Source organism: Phalangium opilio, unplaced genomic scaffold, assembly GCF_054372755.1.
Source record: "Phalangium opilio isolate 3A_F unplaced genomic scaffold, DU_Popi_V2 ptg000078l_1, whole genome shotgun sequence".
Classification (NCBI taxonomy): domain Eukaryota; kingdom Metazoa; phylum Arthropoda; class Arachnida; order Opiliones; family Phalangiidae; genus Phalangium; species Phalangium opilio.
In genome coordinates, this window is record NW_028324186.1 from 3709801 (window position 1) to 3722409 (window position 12609).

Here is a 12609-nt window from a genome sequence, read left to right on the forward strand (position 1 = left end):
TTGCTTCATTTTATAAATAATTGCTAATTAGCTTGTTTATTGCCACCTTTTCCAAAACATTCTATCCTAAAAAGAGGCGCATATTAAGCCGCTCATTTGATGACTTGTTAGGTAAGTTAAGCTTGACTGCGGTAAAGTATATGTTTGGGTTACGTTTAGGTTTAGTTATGATAGGTTAGAGATAAGATGGCAACCTGACCCCTAACCCCCCGTAGTATTTATACTACTGTGTTAGGCTAGGTTACGTTTTGTTAGATTAGGGTAAGTATTCTAAAAATAGGTAGGTTACGTTTTGTTAGATTAGGTTAAGTAGTCTAAAAATAGGTAGGTTACGTTTTGTTAGATTAGGTTAAGTAGTCTCTAAAAATAGGTAGGATATATTTGGCTTGCTTCGGTTTCATTAGGCTCAATGAGCTGGTCACGTTTGCCGTCTTCTAGCTGTTAGGTTTATTAGACCGCCGTATTATCTGCTAGATATAGGGTTAAGAACTTAGACGTGGATCCAAAGACGTTCATTTGATAGGGATTCAAAGTTACCAATCCACCAAAGTGCTTATTGTTTAAAGCAACATCTATATCTATATAAATCAAAGTCCTGACTGACAGACTGACTGATAATCAACGCCCAGCCCAAACCGCTTGCCCTAGAAGGCTGAAAATTTACAGGAACGTTACTCATAAGTAGTAGGCGCGTACTAAGAAAGATTTTTTAATCCGCCGCCATCTTAAGGAATGGCGACCAGAAATGTAAAAAATTTCTCTATGCAACAAAGTCCGCGCGTTTCAACCGATTTCAAAAATATTTAGTACACTGGTTTCCTTTAACCTATAGACGGGCTGAATGGTCTTTTGGCTTCGATTTGTTTCCATCTTTTTAAATGGCGGCCAAAAACTTAAAAACCCTTCTTTATAGAATAATGTCCGCGTGAATAGTAATAAAAAATGTTCCAACGGGCTGACGGGCAACGCCGAGTGCCTTCGCTCCTAGGGTGCTGCAATAATATTAGTCATCAGTAAAATCCACCCATTCTTTATATCCTTTTGATGGAAGTTCTTATTACACGCGAGCGACGCCGCTGCTAAGAGCTAGTAATTTATATTGTTTGACCAAATACGATTTCACCCTTTACAGTCCCATGGCAGACGCTCACCCCATCGATTACCAGGAACTCTGCCACAAAATCAACAGCATTCAAGATGACTACCAAGATCGATTTAACATCATGAGAAGCGCACGCTGTCTTTTCAGACGGATTTACTTAGAAGGCCCAATGGTTAACACCATCGAAGAGGCCGTAGCCAGAGCCGAAGCCCTCGACGTGTTTTTAGTGAGGTTCCTTAACAAGCGTCAGGTCCACAGAGTGGTTTATCTGAACTCGAGAGCATTCGAAATAATATTCTCGGCATCTTCCCATTTTATCGGACAATGTTGGGTACCATTCTTAAACGCCTTAAGATTCATCCTTCTAAATATTGGAAAACTAGAAAAAAAGAAATACTTGAAATTAATCTCCAAGTTACGAGAGCTTGGTGTAAACGTCGAAGCAACATCAGATGAAGTAGAACATCTATTACGTGGAATGAGGGAATTCATCTACGCAATTGATGAAGGTACTTTTCCAGACCCATCTAGCTTTATGGATTTATTTCACCAATTATATGGCTACAACGAGCTACGACACTGGCGCTGGAAAACCGCCGTAGATTACGGTTATTGCCATCTACAATACCAATGAGTCCACCAAATCGTCAACGAAGAGCTCCTCGTCAATCGCGGAACGTTCGGCAAAGTGGAGCGTTCAGAAGTCCGCCAACTCGACAGGTAATCCCGCCCCGAACATCCCCGAAGGTTCACGTGTCCCAGTATGGAGACATGGTGCATTCAGAACACCACAGAGAGCTGCCAGCTCACCAAGATCAAACTCTCGAATAAATCACAACCTGACCTCAATATCGCCAATAAATCGTCGAAGAATACGACGCAGAGGACATAGTTTAACTTTCAATAGCCCAAAACCAAACTTAACTATCGAAATGACCAGATTTTCTTCCAACATCGGTATCAGAACTGGTAACACCACATTTATCATCAACTCAAGTCCGAGTGTGCAAACGTCATTTGCAAACAATGCGTGCACTATGAATTCAAGTCCGAGTGTGCAAACGTCATTTGCAAACAATGCGTGCACTATGAATTCAAGTCCAAGTGCACATTTTAAACCCAATATGCTCCATTCGAGTCCCACCGTGGGTCCATCTTCGATACGTAAGGTGCATTCACCCAACTTGAGTTTCATCAACGACATCAGTTCCGAGGCTCAATCGCACATCGGGACCCCGCCAAACATTACACTCTTCATGAACAACTCCAATACTCCAGTTGCAATAAGATACAAATCTTCGCCCGCACAATCACAAGGAAGGTTGATGCCACGCTCACTTAATTTGGATATATCCGACGATGATCCCACACCATTTAGACCACTCGAATCTCCCATCTCTGATAGAGAATCTTTGAACGCGAGTTACGGCATGGAAAACGATTTTATACACGGACTGGATGGGTCATACGAACCTGATCCTAATTTGACTGTCGCGGTCAGCAGTGCTGGTCATGATCTAAACGTGACGTTTGTACTTGACGAAGCATTCGCAGATTGGGAAAATATCCATAACATACCGGGATATGAGAGATACGCTGGCAGAAATGTGGCCAATTGGCCTACTAACGCGGGAGTATTCTTCAATGACACTTCAGCTAACGAAATGGATAACTATTAATTATATTATATAATTATATAATAATTACAAATTGTTTTCTTTGTCAATGTGAGTATTCCTTACATCTAAATAATAATATATAATTATATAATAATTACAAAATTGTTTTCTTTGTCAATGTGATTTTACCCGTTGGTACACATACTGATTACTTATTAGCTCGGGTAGTGCACTATAAGTTGATAAGATATGTTCCATAAGTTTGTCACTGGTTATTGAGAGCTTGTCATGAAGTGATGTAGGTGAAACGTCATAGATTCTCGTAAAGACACGCCTGGTTAGTCGCTGTCAAAGGCGATGTTGGTGGGTACTCTAATAAGCTTGACGCTTGAACCATGGTGACGTCAAAATGGGATACAGTACAAGCGCCTCATATATCTATAAGTATCATCATAAGTTTATAAGATGTGTTTCATAAGTATGACACTACCTATACTTCGTAACACTAGAGACTTACTAAGAGCTAGTTCGAGAACGACGGCAGAATTGACTACACGCGTTATTTCAGTCCATTTTCCTATTTTTGACAGCGCCTCACCAGAGAATCTTAGACGTTTCACCTACGTCACATCATGACAAGCTCTAAGTAACCAGTGACAAACTTACGGAACGTATCATCATGTGTCCCTTCTTTGTTTTCTTAGTTGAGAGGTAGGTACACTTTCGTTGGCCGTGACCGAGGTCTTTACAGCAGCGTCGGTGAAATTTTCATGGTTGACTGTTCTTCATTACCGAATAGTTCTATTCTCTTTGAAATGGAAATCGTTGTTCGCAGTCGTATGATTAGTACTTAGTTTTCACAGTGATGTCAAGTATTTAAACTTCGGGTCACGCCTGGGGTTCAACTTCATTATTTTATATTATTTATATTAATTTTTTTGGCCTATTTCTGAGATAGCGTCTGTCTACGAGATCGTTAGCTATGTCTGTCCGGATTCGCATCCGATGTTTTGGAATTACAAAAGGAACTCTTCACGTGACTTATATGTATAATTTACGAGATATGACGTGTCTTTAATTGAACGTTGCGTCATTATGATATATGATTAACAAAATATCTAAATTTTAGCTTTTAGTATCCCTTTTGAAAATATCACACACACCCATACACGTTGCCTTTACATTTTGTCACGTGATTATAGGAGCGCGTGATTTTAAAATATTTCAAATCACGCGCGATTCAAAATTGCTAGGCCTAACTTCAATTTCAAAATATTCCAGCAAAGTCAACAAAATTTTCCAGCAAAGGTAAGACCTTCAAGTTTTTATATAAGCAGCTAAATGTGCGCCTGTTTTTGTTATTATCAAGTTAAATCAACTGAATAAATTTCCCCCTTTTCCAAAATTGTATGTTTTACTTCAAAATATTGCTACATTGGAAAAACTTTACTTTAGCTCGCGCATTCAAAATACAGTTTTTGTTAGACTAATTAGGGTTAGGGTGAACATTGAGTAAATGAAACTCGTTTATAGAAAACATAGAGTTAATTTAATTAGGCATCAAAATATAATATACAATTGGGGTTGTTCACAGCTCAAGAAAATTAAACCGACTAGCAAGAAGCGAAGCAAAAAAACAACTGATAAGTATTATAACAGATTAGCGTAAAGGTAACCTTTGAACCAGTCATAAAAGATGCCGTCACGCCACCTAGGCTAGTAATATAGTTCACTATCAGGTCAAAGGTCAACAAAACTCCCCCTAACTATATTACATTTCGGTCAACATCTTACTGTTAATATACATTAATAAATATTAATTGTGACATTTTAAGCAGTTAATTTTAACATTAGCACGAACTTCTCAAAATTAAGTTTTGGTAACGCCTTCGTGAATATATCTGCTATATTTTCTTTCGAGGAAACATAGCGCAGAATGAATGTCTCTTTGGAGAGGATATCACGGATAAAGTGGTATCTGACATAGATGTGTTTCGTCCGATGGTTTTCGACGGGGTTTTTGGTGAAGTAAATGGCAGCTTGGTTATCACAATATTAGTGACTATTTAAAAGCAACTAACAACAAGGTAGGCCTACGAGTTTAGCATGTTTCAGTATCATACATGGTCCGTTGGTCAAGGGGTATGATACTCGCTTAGGGTGCGAGTGTTCCCGGGTTAAAATCCCGGACGAACCCGAGTTTTTGCAGAAGTAATTTAGTGACTATTTAAATGCAACTAACAACAAGGTAGGCATTGAATTGAGCATTTTTAGTTACAAACATTGTACGTTGGTCCAGGGGTATAATACTCGCTTAGGCTGCGAGTGGTCCCGGGTTTAAATCTCGGACGAACCTGAGTTTTTGCAAAAGTAATTTAGTGACTATCTAAATGCAACTAACAACAAGGTAGGCCTATAATTGAGCATTTTTAGTTATTTACATGGTCCGTTGGTCTAGGAGTATGATACTCGCATAGGGTGTGAGTGGTCCCGAGTTCAAATCCCGCAAGGACCCGAGTTTTTGCAAAAGTAAATTAGTGACTATTTAAATGCAACTAACAACAAGGTAGGCCTACGGTTTAGCATGTTTCAGTATCATACATGGTCCATTGGTCTAGGGGTATGATACTCGCTTAGGGTGCGAGTGGTCCCGGGTTAAAATCCCGGACGAACCCAAGTTTTTGAAGAAGTAAGTTAGTGACCATTTTAATGCAACTAACAACAAGGTAGGCCTATAGTTGAGCATTTTTGGTTACAAACATTGTCCGTTGGTCTAGGGGTACGATACTCGTTAGGCTGCGAGTGGTCCCGAGTTCAAATCCAGGACGAACCTGAGTTTTTGCAGAAGTAATTTAGTGACCATTTAAATGCATCTAACAACAAGGTAGGCATATGAATTGAGCATATTTAGTTACAGACATGGTCCGTTGGTCTAGGGGTATGATACTCGCTTAGGGTGCGAGTGGTCCCGGGTTAAAATCCCGGACGAACCCGAGTTTTTGCAGAAGTAATTTAGTGACTATTTAAATGCAACTAACAACAAGCTAGGCCTATAGTTGAGCATTTTTAGTTACAAACATTGTCCGTTGGTCCAGGGGTATGATACTCGCTTAGGATGCGAGTGGTCCCGGGTTAAAATCCCGGACGAACCCGAGTTTTTGCAGAAGTAAATTAGTGACTATGTTAATGCAACTAACTACAGGGTAGGCCTATGAGTTGAGCATATTTGGTTACACACATGATCCGTTGGTCTAGGGGTATGATACTCGCTTAGGGTTCGAGTGGTCCCGGGTGCAAATCTCGGACGTACCCGAGTTTTTGCAGAAGTAATTTAGTGACCATTTAAATGCATCTAAAAACAAGGTAGGCATATGAATTGAGCATATTTAGTTACAGACATGGTCCGTTGGTCTAGGGGTATGATACTCGCTTAGGGTGCGAGTGGTCCCGGGTTAAAATCCCGGACGAACCCGAGTTTTTGCAGAAGTAAATTAGTGACTATGTTAATGCAACTTACTAAAGGGTAGGCCTATGAGTTGAGCATATTTAGTTGCACACATGATCCGTTGATCTAGGGGTATGATACTCGCTTAGGGTGCGAGTGGTCCCGGGTGCAAATCTCGGACGTACACGAGTTTTTGAAGAAGTAATTTAGTGACTATTTAAATGCAACTAACAACAAGGTAGGCCTACGAGTTTAGCATGTTTCAGTATCATACATGGTCCGTTGGTCTAGGGGTATGATACTCGCTTAGGGTGCGAGTGGTCCCGGGTTAAAATCCCGGACGAACCCGAGTTTATGCAGAAGTAATTTTGTGACTATTTAAAGGCAACTAACAACAAGGTAGGCATATGAATTGAGCATTTTTAGTTACAAGCATTGTCCGTTGGTCCAGATGTATAATACTCGCTTAGGCTGCGAGTGGTCCCGGGTTAAAATCCCGGACGAACCCGAGTTTTTGCAGAAGTAAATTAGTGACTATGTTAATGCAACTAACTACAGGGTAGGCCTATGAGTTGAGCATATTTAGTTACACACATGATCCGTTGGTCTAGGGGTATGATACTCGCTTAGGGTGCGAGTGGTCCCGGGTTCAAATCCCGGACGGACCCGAGTTTTTGCAAAAGTAAATTAGTGACTATTTAAATGCAACTAACAACAAGGTAGGCCTACAAGTCTAGCATGTTTCAGTATCATACATAGTCCGTTGGTCTAGGGGTATGATACTCGCTTAGGGTGCGAGTGGTCCCGGGTTCAAATCCCGAACGGACCCGAGTTTTTGCAAAAGTAAATTAGTGACTATTTAAATGCAACTAACAACAAGGTAGGCCTACGAGTCTAGCATGTTTCAGTATCATACATAGTCCGTTGGTCTAGGGGTATGATACTCGCTTAGGGTGCGAGTGGTCCCGGGTTAAAATCCCGGACGAACCCGAGTTTTTGCAGAAGTAATTTAGTGACTATTTAAATGCAACTAACAACAAGGTAGGCCTATAGTTGAGCATTGTAAGTTACAAACATTGTCCGTTGGTCCAGGGGTATGATACTCGCTTAGGGTGCGAGTGGTCCCGGGTTAAAATCCCGGACGAACCCGAGTTTTTGCAGAAGTAATTTAGTGACTATTTAAATGCAACTAACAACAAGGTAGGCCTACGAGTTTAGCATGTTTCAGTATTCTAGGAGAGCGATAGCTCTCTTAGATAAGACCTCATACTGCTCTTAATGTAAAAGGAGGGTTTTTTGTTTGGATGTAGTTTTTTTTGTATTGTATTAATTGTTTTGAAAAATATTCCACTGAACTAAAATTCGGACCCTGAATATGTGGTTAAAATTGCAAAGAGATCCCTCCATTAGTTTCTTTTATAGAAAATAAAGTTGCTAAGGGTGGTTTTCATTTGCATAAAATGATTCAGCCCTTTTTGTGAAAAAGTTAAATTTTCCCATAGAAATAACATGGAGTTTTTCTCCATTTCACCCATTTTGTCGCAAACCCTTTGCAATGAAATATACGTTTATTACGTTTGGGAACGGTTTTATATCAAAATTTAAACCTTTTTCTAGGACCATTTTTAAAGTTTTTGAGAAAAATTAAGTTTAAGTGCCAAATTTCATGGTTTTTAATCATGCTTTGACTGACGTTATGCAGCCCACGTCATTTACGACGTAGGTATGAAAACTATGTATAGAGGGAGAAACGATATGTTTGACTTTGAGAACGTTGTTGAGCTTTAAAAGATCTGATTTTAATAATTTTCGTAAGTAATACTTTATTTTGATTCAATACAAAAAAAATTTAAGGGTACGATTTAGTCAATAATTTATGAAATGAATTTCATTTATTATTGCTAAGCCTCGGTCTTAGCAATGGTAGTTTTCGGCTGTAGGTAGTACGGTAAGTAGGAGATATACAGCTATAGACATTTTTTTGTATAGACAATACGTCGTCCGCTCCATGGTCCGCTCTGCCTATCGCTCGAGCTTGAGCCTTAAGGGAAATATTTTCACTTTTCATGTAAAAGAAGGGGCTAATTAGGTCTAATTTTATTTTTTTTCGTAAATAAAACTTAATTATAATTTATTTCAAAAGAATTTAAAGTTAGGTTTTAGCCGATAATTTATAAATTCATTGATTTTAGTAAGTATCGGTCAAAAGTTCAAGACAGCTGTCTGCTGTCAGTGTCAGCTGGTTGTTGTAGTTAGAAGACCAATTGGCCGTGTGGGGTTCGTCTTTAGGTGTGTTACCGGCCAACGATAACCGCTGATTAGTATTAATTTTTTGCTAAATTAAATAAATGTTTGTTGTTTAAAGTAGATTAATGCAAACTCTACGCATAAGGGTTCGTTACCAGGTTTCTTAACTGGTGCTACGTAGATCATTTTGTTCGTTTAAATTGCTGGAAAATTAATCGATAGATCACACGATCACTAAACCCTGTCAAAAAACCAATTAATATTTTTTATTCGAACTCTTCCAATCATTTTTGTTGGGTAACTATTAAATTTGTAATTATTTCTTTTTAGTGCTTATATTTAAGTTACCTAAGAAAAAATTAAACGATGACCAGTTTATTTATATAATGATTATTTTAACATTGCCCAAGAAAACAATAAGCAATAGACAATATTTAAAATTGCGCGCGAGCTGCACTGAGAACTTAGCGTACTCTGTCGGGGAGGGGTGCAGTCAAAAAAAAATGGAGCTAATGTAAAGTCTATGGCAGTATATTAAACTTTGAGATTAATTATAAATTATACAAATTAGTTTAGGGGTTCGATTTCTTTTTTAGCGGTATTATTGCATATTAAATCATCGGTTTTCGCTACAGGTATTCAATTTTTAACATAATGATTTCAAATTTTATCAGTTTAACGTGCCCGTGTTATCGCGATCTTGACGGTCTAAGCCTCGGTTGGGTTTATTTATTTACTTTTGTTACTGATCCATCTGCCAAAACCTTTTTATACCCTCGCTGGGTACACAAGGGAACGCAACAAACAGCAGGCATTTACAATTTATTTCTTAAACCCTATCATAAGTTTAGATTTAATTTTTAAATTTAACACTCTTCTCGTATGTTTTGCTGGGGACCGACAATACCTTGACTGCACCCTAGCGGCTGCTCTGCACTGTGTCTGCACTGGAGCTGCTCTGAGCGCGCGCGATTCAATTTTAAATATCGTCTATAGCCGGTTTTTAATTCTCACCAGGTGCCAATGATAACTGCTACGAAGATAAATTGTTTGTCAAATTGCTGTTAGAATAAATGATTGATTAAATCACACAATCACAAAACCCTGTCACCAAACAAACCAGAGCTGTGCTAATTATCTGGCAATTAATTGAATTGGAATTAGCAATTGGACAATTATGACTTAATTAGCAATTAGGCATAGAGGCTAATTAAATCCCTTTACACACTAATAAAGAAATAAACCATGTCAACTCCACTCTTGGACTACGGGAGCATGTAGTGGCGTTTGTTTTAACTAAAAAGAGGTAGATATTTTTTTAAAATCAGGAAATAATAAGTTTCGGATCTTTTACAAAAAACATGATAATTTAGGAAATTTAATTTTACTGAGCTTAGCAGGCCAGTTTGCTACACCTTTTCGACCCTGGGAGCATCTAGTGGCGTTTTTTTAATCGAAACCACACCATTTATTTGCTTTAAAACTCGACGAGATTTCATTGAGTTATGAAGATTGAAGAAATTGATTAACGCGAGTTGATAAAGAAATTGTTTACTTTGTTAATATTTGCTTACAGCAATTAATGATCCATTCATATTAGTATAAATTGTTTATTTCTGTTAATATTAGTTAAAGGGATAAGAAAATTTCTTTATGAAATATATTTGTAGCTTTAAACGGGTCAACCATTTTTTAGATAATTGGAAAACTAAATGGTTGCGAATCAAAAAGAATGGAATAAGGATGGAAAAGTTAGTTTATTTTTTTCAAAAGATATAATGGTTGGGAAATCATTTCCTATGTTCAAGGGGTAATGAAATGACTGGTAAACCTTTTCTTCAGATAAAGGGATAAAATTTATTAAAATGGATTAATTATAACGAACATTAATTTATTAAAATGGATCAAAAAGAATGGAATAATGATGGGAAAGTTAATTAAATTTTTAAAAAAAATAACAACATGGCTGGGAAAATGAGTCTTCAATTCAAGGGATAAAGAAATAACTGGGAAACGTTTTCTTAAGTTCAAAGGATAAATTTTATTAAAATGGATTGATTTAAACGGACCATTAATACTTCCTTAAGTTTTAAGCATAGCGGTGCTCCAGTGGATCCCCTACAAGGCGACTTTCCTCCTGAACTCCAGGTTTGGCTTGGCAAAGACTAGTGGGCGGGATTTATAAGTGCACTTATAAATCTCGCCCACAAATGCCTCTTGCCTTTGCCCAGCCAAAACTGGGGTTCGTAAGGAAAGCAAATTTGTAGGGGATTCACTGGAGCCGCGCTATGCTTTAAGGTATAACTAAATGGCTCCGAAAGCATTTCTCAGGTTCAAAGGATAAAAAAAAAATGGCTCGAAAACCATTTCTTATGTTAAAAGAAATAAAAATTTACTAAAATGGATTAATAAGAATGGAATTAAAATTAATTAAAAAGAATGGAATAATTATGGATGAAATTAATTTATTTGGTTAAATGAAATTTTAATTGAAAACAAATTGTGGCATAAAAATTAAATGAAGATTAATATGGTGATCATGCTACAAAAATATAAGAAATATATATTAATTATCTTCAACGAAAATTTTTAATTGAAACTCTAGAAAAGAATTGAGGTTGTAAACGTATTTAAGACTTAGGGCTTTCAAAAGATTCATGAAAAAAACCAAATGTAACTTCTTTTCCTGTCCCCCAATTTAATAAAAGTGTTAACTTTTTTAAATGTGGCTTAGTACTTACAAAATATTAGGGTTGTAAATTTTCCGGAAAAATAAAACGCGGAAAATTTTACGGCTCGCGGAAAATTTTCCGCTAATCGGAAAAATATAAAACTAGCAATTATGTGAGCTTTGAGTCAATTTATCTAACTTTTAAAGATCTAAAACATTCTCCAGTTATTTTGCCATCTTTAGTAGATCTATTAAAGTACCACCAAATATTAGTATGTTGATTTTCCCATAATTTGTGACTTTAAACAGGGTTAACAAACTTAATAACATTAACAACAAAACACCTCGTTTCCCTTACAATGACGCAGACGATCACTATCCTTTATGCCTGATAATGTTAGTTTCACTTGGGTCTCTTAACGGTTAGGTCTCGACTCTCTAACGCCTTATACCGTCATAAGAGCAAACAGTAACCCTATGCATGCAAGCGATAGCAAATGAGTGAGCTTTTCCTATAGAGAATAGGGGTCACTAGACTCTGTGCCCTTGGACAATTTTTTACCCCTCCGAATTCACCTAAAATAAAATAATGAATGTTTTGAAAAGAAAGGCAATTGAAAAATTTTAAAGTTTTAACTTTTTAATTGAAAAACCGGTAGCGGAAAAATACGGAAAATTTTCCGGAAAAATATAGCTCGGTCATTTTCCGGAAAATTTTCCGAGCTGAAAATGTTCCGCGGAAAATTTTCCGACTTACAACCCTACAAAATATTTACAATGACGCCTCCATTGTTCCACCCTCTTGTGGTGCCGTTGTTGATGATGATTGTGGTGGTGATGGTGGGGGTGTCACCACTACCACAGGCGACTCGACGCCCACCGAACCGGTTTCCGCCGGTGAAACCGGCAACGCGTCGTCTACCATGCAACCGTATATAAGTCAAGTATAAATCATAGATATATATATACGGGTCTAGATACCCTACTGAATCGGGGAAAATACGGAGATGACAGCTAGCAGTCGACGCGATTTTCCCGGGGGAAGATACCTAGTGCGCCATCTATCGCTGAACTTTGAAAGCTAAAAAATTGGATAAATAACTTATGCCAGCGGGCGTGCTGATGCTTTGCAATAACAGTTGATATTTAAAGAGATTTAAGCGAATGTTTGTTCAAAGTAAAACTATTTCCTAATCTGAAGGGGAGGTCCTCTTATTCTGTTCGTAAGTAAATCATTTTGTAAATAAAAACCTGTTGCTTCAAACCAAAATAGTTGATTTTATTGTCGAAGTCTTAAAATCATTGTTCTAGTGAATCAAGTCTTCTTCATCTTAGTTTGTTTTATTTATTTAATTAATTAATATTCGAATTTCCCGCGCTTTCCATATTCGAATTTTTCGTTTTTTGTTTCTTGAAACTCTCAATAGATGGCGTTTGGATCTAATTCCCCCGCCATAAAGCGTCGACTGCTAGTTCTCACCTCCGCATTTTTTAAAGGGCCTAACAGAGGGGAAGTGTATCTAGA

General features: G+C 37.6%; 4 non-coding genes across 4 annotated transcripts; all 4 read left to right on the top strand.

Moving 5' to 3' along the window:
• The first annotated feature begins 5642 nt into the window (after positions 1–5642).
• Positions 5643–5714, top strand: TRNAP-AGG (transfer RNA proline (anticodon AGG)). The gene has a single exon. It is a non-coding gene; the product is annotated as a tRNA-Pro (tRNA).
• A 407-nt stretch (positions 5715–6121) lies between these two features.
• On the top strand, positions 6122–6193 carry TRNAP-AGG (transfer RNA proline (anticodon AGG)). Its single transcript has one exon. It is a non-coding gene; the product is annotated as a tRNA-Pro (tRNA).
• A 249-nt stretch (positions 6194–6442) lies between these two features.
• On the top strand, positions 6443–6514 carry TRNAP-AGG (transfer RNA proline (anticodon AGG)). The gene has a single exon. It is a non-coding gene; the product is annotated as a tRNA-Pro (tRNA).
• Positions 6515–6762: 248 nt separating this feature from the next.
• TRNAP-AGG (transfer RNA proline (anticodon AGG)) lies at positions 6763–6835 on the top strand. The gene has a single exon. It is a non-coding gene; the product is annotated as a tRNA-Pro (tRNA).
• Positions 6836–12609: the final 5774 nt, after the last annotated feature.